The sequence below is a fragment of the Haliotis rufescens genome, unplaced genomic scaffold, assembly GCF_023055435.1.
Source record: "Haliotis rufescens isolate VD_foot unplaced genomic scaffold, xgHalRufe1.0.p SCAF_10, whole genome shotgun sequence".
NCBI classification, from domain to species: domain Eukaryota; kingdom Metazoa; phylum Mollusca; class Gastropoda; order Lepetellida; family Haliotidae; genus Haliotis; species Haliotis rufescens.
In genome coordinates this window covers 46,092,914-46,101,136 of record NW_025963780.1, presented here as the reverse complement: position 1 = coordinate 46,101,136, position 8,223 = coordinate 46,092,914, and positions in this window count along the sequence as shown.

Sequence of the window (8,223 nt, the reverse complement as noted above, 5' to 3'; positions counted from 1 at the left end):
CTGGAAACAAAGATCCCTCCCAACCAATCACTGTAGAAGAAGAAAACGAGCTGTGGTAGAAGGGTATATTGGGGGAGAGCACATGATTGTCTATCGCACTGGTCTTCACTTCGCCTTACGTGGGGGACAAGAGCACAGAAATCTTCGTCTTCGGGTGAGACCACAGATCAAAAGGCCATTTACTGACCCATCTTCCAAACGACGATACTTAGTATATCATGAAGATGTTCCAAGACAAACTCCGGAGGCTTAAAGCACCGAAATTGTATTCCAAAAGTGGTGAAAGCTTACGAAAACTCAGCTGATAAACAATGATGCTATGTGCGATTATTGGAAAAGTACACATCTCTTTGGTAAGTTGTCTTATAATTAGTTTCAATCGTGGTTGTATTAAACCGACTAGATTCTTTCTTTTCGCCACATAGATGTCGAATTTATGCTCGAAAAAACAATATCAAATCGAATATATTTTATTTCCCTTTTCAAGGACATTAACAGATACATATACATGTATATATTATTTTAAAAATCTGTACGATTATCAATGTTATTAAACTTTTAATACTGTCTGTTTCCATATTTAAAAGTCACGTTTTAAAATACAGAATTGTTTTGAAAAACTGTTTGTGTCAGTCCCAATAGCAGTAAGATTGACACCTTCAACTTGACGCCATTGAAGAAACCAAAGCCAATTTCCTGGTACATGGCAACGGCAGTAGAACACAACACCTTGAAGACAGCCGTGAAGAAACTATGTGAAGCAGACGGACTGAGTGGGAAGCGGACCAACCATTCCATGAGGGTGTCAAGTGCCACTAGACTTTATGATGCCTGAATTGATGAACAATAAATCTGTGAGCAAACGGGTCAGATTTATGAAATTTAAAAATCTTGTAATATTGTCCTTGCCATTAATGGGATAAGAAGAACATGAATCAATTATAGAACAGATTTCGATATGTATCGGTCAATGCGAAATACCTTTTTATAACCATATTTAATTGAGACTGTACAAGAGGACAAATTCTGCGATGTAAGCGGAGGTTTCAGACATCTTGAACCTCATATGAGGTCTTTTTATCACAGATAGACCTCGAACGAGGTCTCTCAGCTACAGATAGACCTACCTTGGTGTCGTCCAGGTCTTACCTCCAGGTTATTGCACAGCGCTAAACAAAGGGATGACGTCACCAGAGGTTTATAACTAATGCAACTCCTCATTGCAGCTATAACGGTTTTATTTGTTACCATTTTCTAATGTTTTTGAGATCCATTTTGACCCTTATAACAATATGATGCCGCCTAACCTCAGATCGTATTTTATTACTGACAAAGAGCAAACCATATTATACAGTTGATCAGGTCATTGAAAGGTAATCTAGAAGAAGCTTAATGCTTAAAGACTTCCTAGAAATTTATGGCCAACATCAATTAGCATTTACTCGTCATCATAGTCATACCTCATTAAATACATCTTCAACTTAGACATGGAAAAGGCAAACAAACCATTACTATACTAATGTGCGTAAAACGCTCCAGTCCTTCTATATTCCTTGTCCCAGTCAACGTACATGCATCTTCACCAGCCTGAATGAGGTGCTTTTGTATTTCAAATTGAAGCTTGATGGATATATATATATATATATAGGTGCTTTATAATGTTTTTCCACAGAAAATAGTTTTACAAACTATAATTCATGTATTATGTCTTTGTTTTTTACTATGTCTTCGTCGATTGTATCTCAATAAGAAAACTGGTATGCATTCAGCTAAGCTATGAATGAATGTATGTATTATATAACATGTATACGTGTGTAAGTATGTTTGTATAAAGTGTATATGTTTGCATGCGTCTGTGTGTGTTTGAGCACGTGTGCCGGTATATAAGCCTGGTGTGCGTCAGGATACGTCTGTGTGTGTGTGAGCGCGTGTGCCGGTATATTAGCCTAGTGTGAGAGAAATATTGAGAAATTACGTATTGCTTTGGCTTAATTTAGGTGTAACTCACACCAACTGAATATAGAAACGGGCAGGTATACAAAGAAGCCTAGACGCCTCAGACAATGTGACATGGGCCCTGTATGTACCCAGAACATGGATACCAGTTCACAGTGATGTGCAGCTTATGATAACTGCGTAGGATATTAACCTACATGTACGTAAAATCTATATTCCTGACCAATATTGTACATATCCATCCCTGTATAAATTCAACACATTGCAATGTTTATCTTTCATGCTCGTCATCTTCGCTCTTGCAGACACACGGCTGTAATTGCTGTAGCAATGTAATATGGGCCGATGGCCTTAATGCACCTGCATAAAGAGAACTGACTTGTTGGAGGAAGACGCATTTGAAAGTTGTTTATGATTAAAGAATTCTTTGTGAACATGTTATGTCCGTTTAAATTAGCTTGGTATAACTCCACATTGAACAGATGTATGTGATAATGTAGAATGACTGGATGGAAACTTCTCTTCTACAATAATGACGGTGCCATCTCCATACAGTCATGGAAACAGGGTAACGAGTTCCCGGCTGTTTCTCAGGCATTTCATTCTCGTAAGATAAATAGTAAATAGATATGTTTATAGATTTATTTATTTCCTGACGGTAGAATTATTATGACATGATCAAGATATTATATTTCAGAACAAGCTAAATATCGTATCAACACATTGGTTTCATAAAGATAATATTAATCCGCTGTCCATTTCTCCAAACAGTCTCGGCTAATGACGTTCTACATTAACGTACATCAGACAATGTAAAGATAAACCATTAAAATAAGATAGACAGACACACTTTCACCATTCTAATGACATGTCCATGTAGAGAATTCTTGGCGGTAGCTAAAAATGAGATCATTTAGTGCTATTATATTAAACGTACTGCTGCCATTGTCCGACTTTGATGCGCAAATGTGGGACTCATTATGAAGCCAAAGGAGTTAACAATGCATTGTTGTCGACGAACAGGTTCAAAGCAATGGCGGAAATGGAAGGCTCGTGACTCTTCATTCACTAACTTCTGTTGTGATGTTTATGAACAAGTCGCTGTATCACGTCAGTAAGGGACGATCTTGTTGTGAACTGCGCGAATACGTGAGTTTTCTGGTTGTCAGGGATCTTTAAAAAATATAATTTGTTGGATAAACATTTATCATTCTTGAATTGCCTCCAGATAACAATTATTGAATAACTTGTTGCAGTCATTATCTTTGTCTTTCATACTTGCAGCTCCAAACAACATGTTTGTAATGTTACAGTGTATATATTTCATTACACGTTTTATATTTTTAACAAATTAAACTTAAACTAGGAAATTCTAAAATTCGAAAGTCGCTGGACCAGTATTTCTCGTTTTTATCGCCACTGGTCGAACATGGCGGCTGCTCCTTGGCAAGCTCATTCACGCGTACAGTAAATTACGTAATCATAGATAAAGTCGGCGCATACGTCCGCCCCAGCCCTTGTTCTCTTGATAAATGTTTTGTTACCAGCTGGCGCAGGTTTTGACCACCATCTTGAACTGTAATTAAAATAAACTCTTCTCAGGCAATACTGATACCATTCTATTACCACCTGCTTTTGTGTAGTCAACTTTGACAGCCCAGGGCAGATAACAGAGACCGAAATTACAACTTCAAAGTAATTGTTAATGTGATAAGAGTAGAGCTGTGGGGGTATATAACTCCTTGGGTGTTGGTCCTCAGCACACTTGCTTGAATAAACCCTAAGGACCTCACAGCTCTCTTCTCTCTTGTTTCAAGGTAAGAAACATTTAAATATTCCTATTTTATGACTAAACTTCTTATTTCATTGTTATTATTGTCTAGAAAATGTTATAGTTAGGTTGAATCAGTACTGCCATATTGTAACTCTCAATCTACTGTGTACAATTTCTAAATGACTGCTCATTATATATATTATTTACTGTTTAATACACAGTAACTTCCCAGTGTTATTTGAAGTGTAATGCGTCGTGGGCTCCTCCAGTTTATGTGTCATTAATATGCGGCACCAATAGTTCTCTCCTATATTTCGACATCCATAATTATATTCCCCTTCTATGTCTAACATCATCTGTTCAAAATGCCAGATGCATATACAGTTTATATTTCCGTGCAGTAGCGTAGCGTACATGTAGCTTAGTCACAAAACGGTTCCTAGAGTTAACACAACTGTTTCAAGCAAGATTTATTACTAGGTTGGTTATTCCATACTTTCCGACAGTCCACCAATCAAAGGTTATATGTGCAGCTTTACCTTCCGTGTGGGCTTACAGCATAGGCTATAACAACGCATTCCATATTTCTTAGGTTTTATCTTCATCAAGTAAGTATTTGAATCCCTCATATAGTTGCATACGCTGCAACACAGCCTATACCACAATTTCATTACCGTAGTCATTTAAATACTGTAAAAGTCATCTTTTATACTTCATAATAACGTACATTCAAACGCGCACCGTTCAAGTATACAATTACCGTATTCACTCCATTAGCTGTTATGGTATAGCTCCGTATATATGTAGTCAATAGCAACATAGCCGCCGTGATTCATTACCGTAGTCACCAAAGTAATCACTACTAAAACTAATAATGACACTAACTAAAACCGAGCTATATCTTCTACCGCGTCCATTCGTATCTTTATTTGGATCAAGTATTTACCTTCCGTATTAGCCGAAATTATTATGTTGTGATAATTATTACTGAAACCACAAATATTAATGTTTACCGTCTTTTCATAAGTAAATGTCATGTTCCTCATCTTAGCAGTTTGTGCAGTCTACCGTACATGCTCCATTAAAATATTACGACTACTCAATTTAGCTGTTAAGGAATGTTATTTAGCATTACCGTTATTATTCTAGTAAATACTGCATTTGTTGTATAATGTTACCGTACATACTCCAATTTAAATACATTGCCTTTATTATTATGCCTTTATTAGATGGACAATGTGTTAGCATATTATTATCATTATTATGATTGTACGTCACTATTATATATTAATTGATGTAACTTGAATAATATGACACTTGCTTGAATAAACCCTAAGGACCTCACAGCTCTCTTCTCTCTTGTTTCAAGGCTCGCTCCCAATAGCTAATTCCCCAAACCGAGGCCTGACAGTTATTGGGATCACCCAAAAAGGCTGTCTTAGTAACATTGATTCAGATATGATCAGATTAAGCTCAAGGCAGGTTTTTATATCTATAGAGACAGTTTGATGAATTGAAGCAACTCTGAGTAGACATTATAGTTGATAGTTGACCATGATAGTTGAATATCGGAATTCTTGTTCTTGTTATCGTAAAACTCTAAATGTTTTAGGGGCGGTCGGGTAGCCTAGTGGTCAAAGCGTTCGCTCGTCACGCCGAAGACCCGGGTTCGATTCCCGACATGGGTACAATGTGTGAAGCCCATTTCTGGTGTCCCCCGCCGTGATATCGCTGAAATATTTCTAAAAGCGGCGTAAAATCAAACTCACACAGTCACTAAATGTTACAAATAGGCAGGTCCAGATAGGTTGTAGTCAACACATTAAACAATATGAATGGCCTTTTTATATAATGACTTTATAACAGATTTTACAGGAAATCATATAAATGATTCTGTGGACATGATCTTAGTCTTGTTGCAGGCAAAAGTTGACCAAGCTGACACATCCCTTGTTAAGTTATAAATATATAAAAATATTAAAATGTGAACGACCCGGGTTTATTTTCAATTACGAGTATTTTAAATCATTTATCACCTGCTCGTGGGTTTCATCGAAGTGGTAAACGTCTAAGACCTGCATCACTTCGGGCTTTCCTCCCACATTAAGCTGACACGCCGTGATATAACTGGAATACTGTTAAAAGCGGCGTTAAACCCAACTCACTCACTCACTCACTATTGAGGGAGTCTTCATCATTAAACTACAGGTAAATATTGTTTAAGCTTGTACATCATCTTTAAATAGGCTGTACATAATGTTGATTTCTCATATAAGCACTAAACGACTCGTGGTCATCGTTTATTAACGCGTCCCTGATGGTGTATTCTCCCTGCATAGTTTTATTGTACAATAAACAACTCCTACTCGTCGTTTACTTCTTAATTAAAATGTTTTCAGCAAATGTTATTATGTCAGTTTGCATTCTGTAACCTAATAAAGTTTGTATTGAGTTGTACCTTGGGCGGTAGTGGTATATGCATGTTAACTCGTTCGAATATCCAGGGTTTTCTGAAAATATACTCTTAAAAAAGAAACTTGACATAGATGTAAAACCACTTTTTGCCAATTATCTAAAATAATTACATTAAATTAGAACCAAATAAGTCAAACAGAAAGATGATGTGTCTATAATTCGCGAAAACACATGCAAAGCACATAAACGTAGCGTTCGGGGATCAATTTTACAGCTTCATCCAAACGCAACCGCCTGTAAAATACCTGCAGCACAGGACCCCTGCTGAATGGGTATAAAAATCCACATCAAAGGCTGTTCATACAGTCCTTATAACGGCAGTAGAGGCGGTGACAGAATGCCAAGACTGAATGCAGCTCAACGGAACAACCCCATTGGGAGATTACAAGCTGGAGCAAGACGTGGCCGGGCACTTCGGCCTATCCAGACAGACAATCTCCGCACTGTGGACACGATACAACAACACCAACAAGACCAAGCCAAGACCAAGACCAAGACCAAGACCAAGACCAAGCCAAGACCAAGCCAAGACCAAGACCAAGACCAAGACCAAGACCAAGGGTGACAACCCAAGCACACGATCGATACATCCGGCTTCTACACCTCCAAGACCGCACTACCACAGCCACGTCTACAACCACACAGATCCCTGGGGTATGCAGAATATCAGATCAAACGGTACGCAACAGATTGAGGGAGGCTGGACTTTTTGCACGAAGACATGTTCGACGTCATGTATTGACCCCACGTCATCTGGCGGACCGTCTGCTCTGTGCTAACAGAGGGTTAGATGGGCACGTGCAAGGTGGAGAAATGTACTGTTTACTGACGAATCCCGTTTCCTACTCACACGTGCTGATGGGAACGCGAGTGCCTACAGACGTCGGGGTGAACGTTACGCCTCCAACTGTGTGCAGCAGGTTGTCCCATTTGGCGGCGGGAGTGTCATGGTATGGGCCGGAATTCATCACGGTGGTAGGACGCCTCTCGTGCATGTCGCAGGTACATTAACAGGTGTGCGTTACAGAGACTTGATCCTACAGCCTTACGTTCTTCCTCCCGTCAACGTTCATGGCGGACAGTTCCAGGAGGACAACGCGCGCTCGACCACATATTGCACGTGCTTGTCAGGACTTCTTACCGCACAACAACATCCAGACATTACCTTGGCCAGCCCGGTCACCAGATTTGTCCCCGATTGAGCATCTGTGGGACGAGTTAGATCGACGCGTTCGCAGAAGGAATCCACCGCCCCAAACACTTCCGGCGCTTCATGATGCACTTCAGCATGAATGGCAGCACATCCAACAGCGTGTTATTGACAACTTGATTGCTTCTATGGGTCGTCGGTGTCAAGCGGTGATTGATGCACGTGGTGGGCACAACCGATACTGACATTTTCTGTACCCCTGTGACATTAACTGTATCGTGTACGTATGTCTGTCTAGGTGACACGATTAATGTTTTGAACATTGTGTACATTGATCTTCAAACAGTGTTTCAATTCTGGTTTCTGTGTCCTATTTTAAAAACAATCGCATTATATAACATTTTGAAAGTCAGTGTCAAGTTTCTTTTTTTGAGTGAGTGAGTGATGAGTGAGTATGGTTTTACGCCGCTTTTAGCAATATTCCAGCAATATCAAGGCGGGGGACACCAGAAATGGGCTTCACACATTGTACCCATGTCGGGAATCGAACCTGGGTCTTCGGCGTGACGAGCGAACGCTTTAACCACTAGGCTACCCGACTGCCCTTCTTCTTTTGAAGAGTATACATACAGGTATGTTTAGACCACATGTCCGGAAGCGTTATGATCACTTACCTAAAAAAGGCTTCACGTCCAAACACGCGGGGTCGAGACACGGGCAGCCTCAGGGCAAAGGCGACCAATCGACTGAGTGTTTAAACCATAAAAGTAGATGAGTCAATCAATCTTTATCCAGGCCCTTAAGAGAACACAGGCCTGTGGGACCTATCACAGAGGCGTTGCACACAATTCTAACTATTATTTAATAA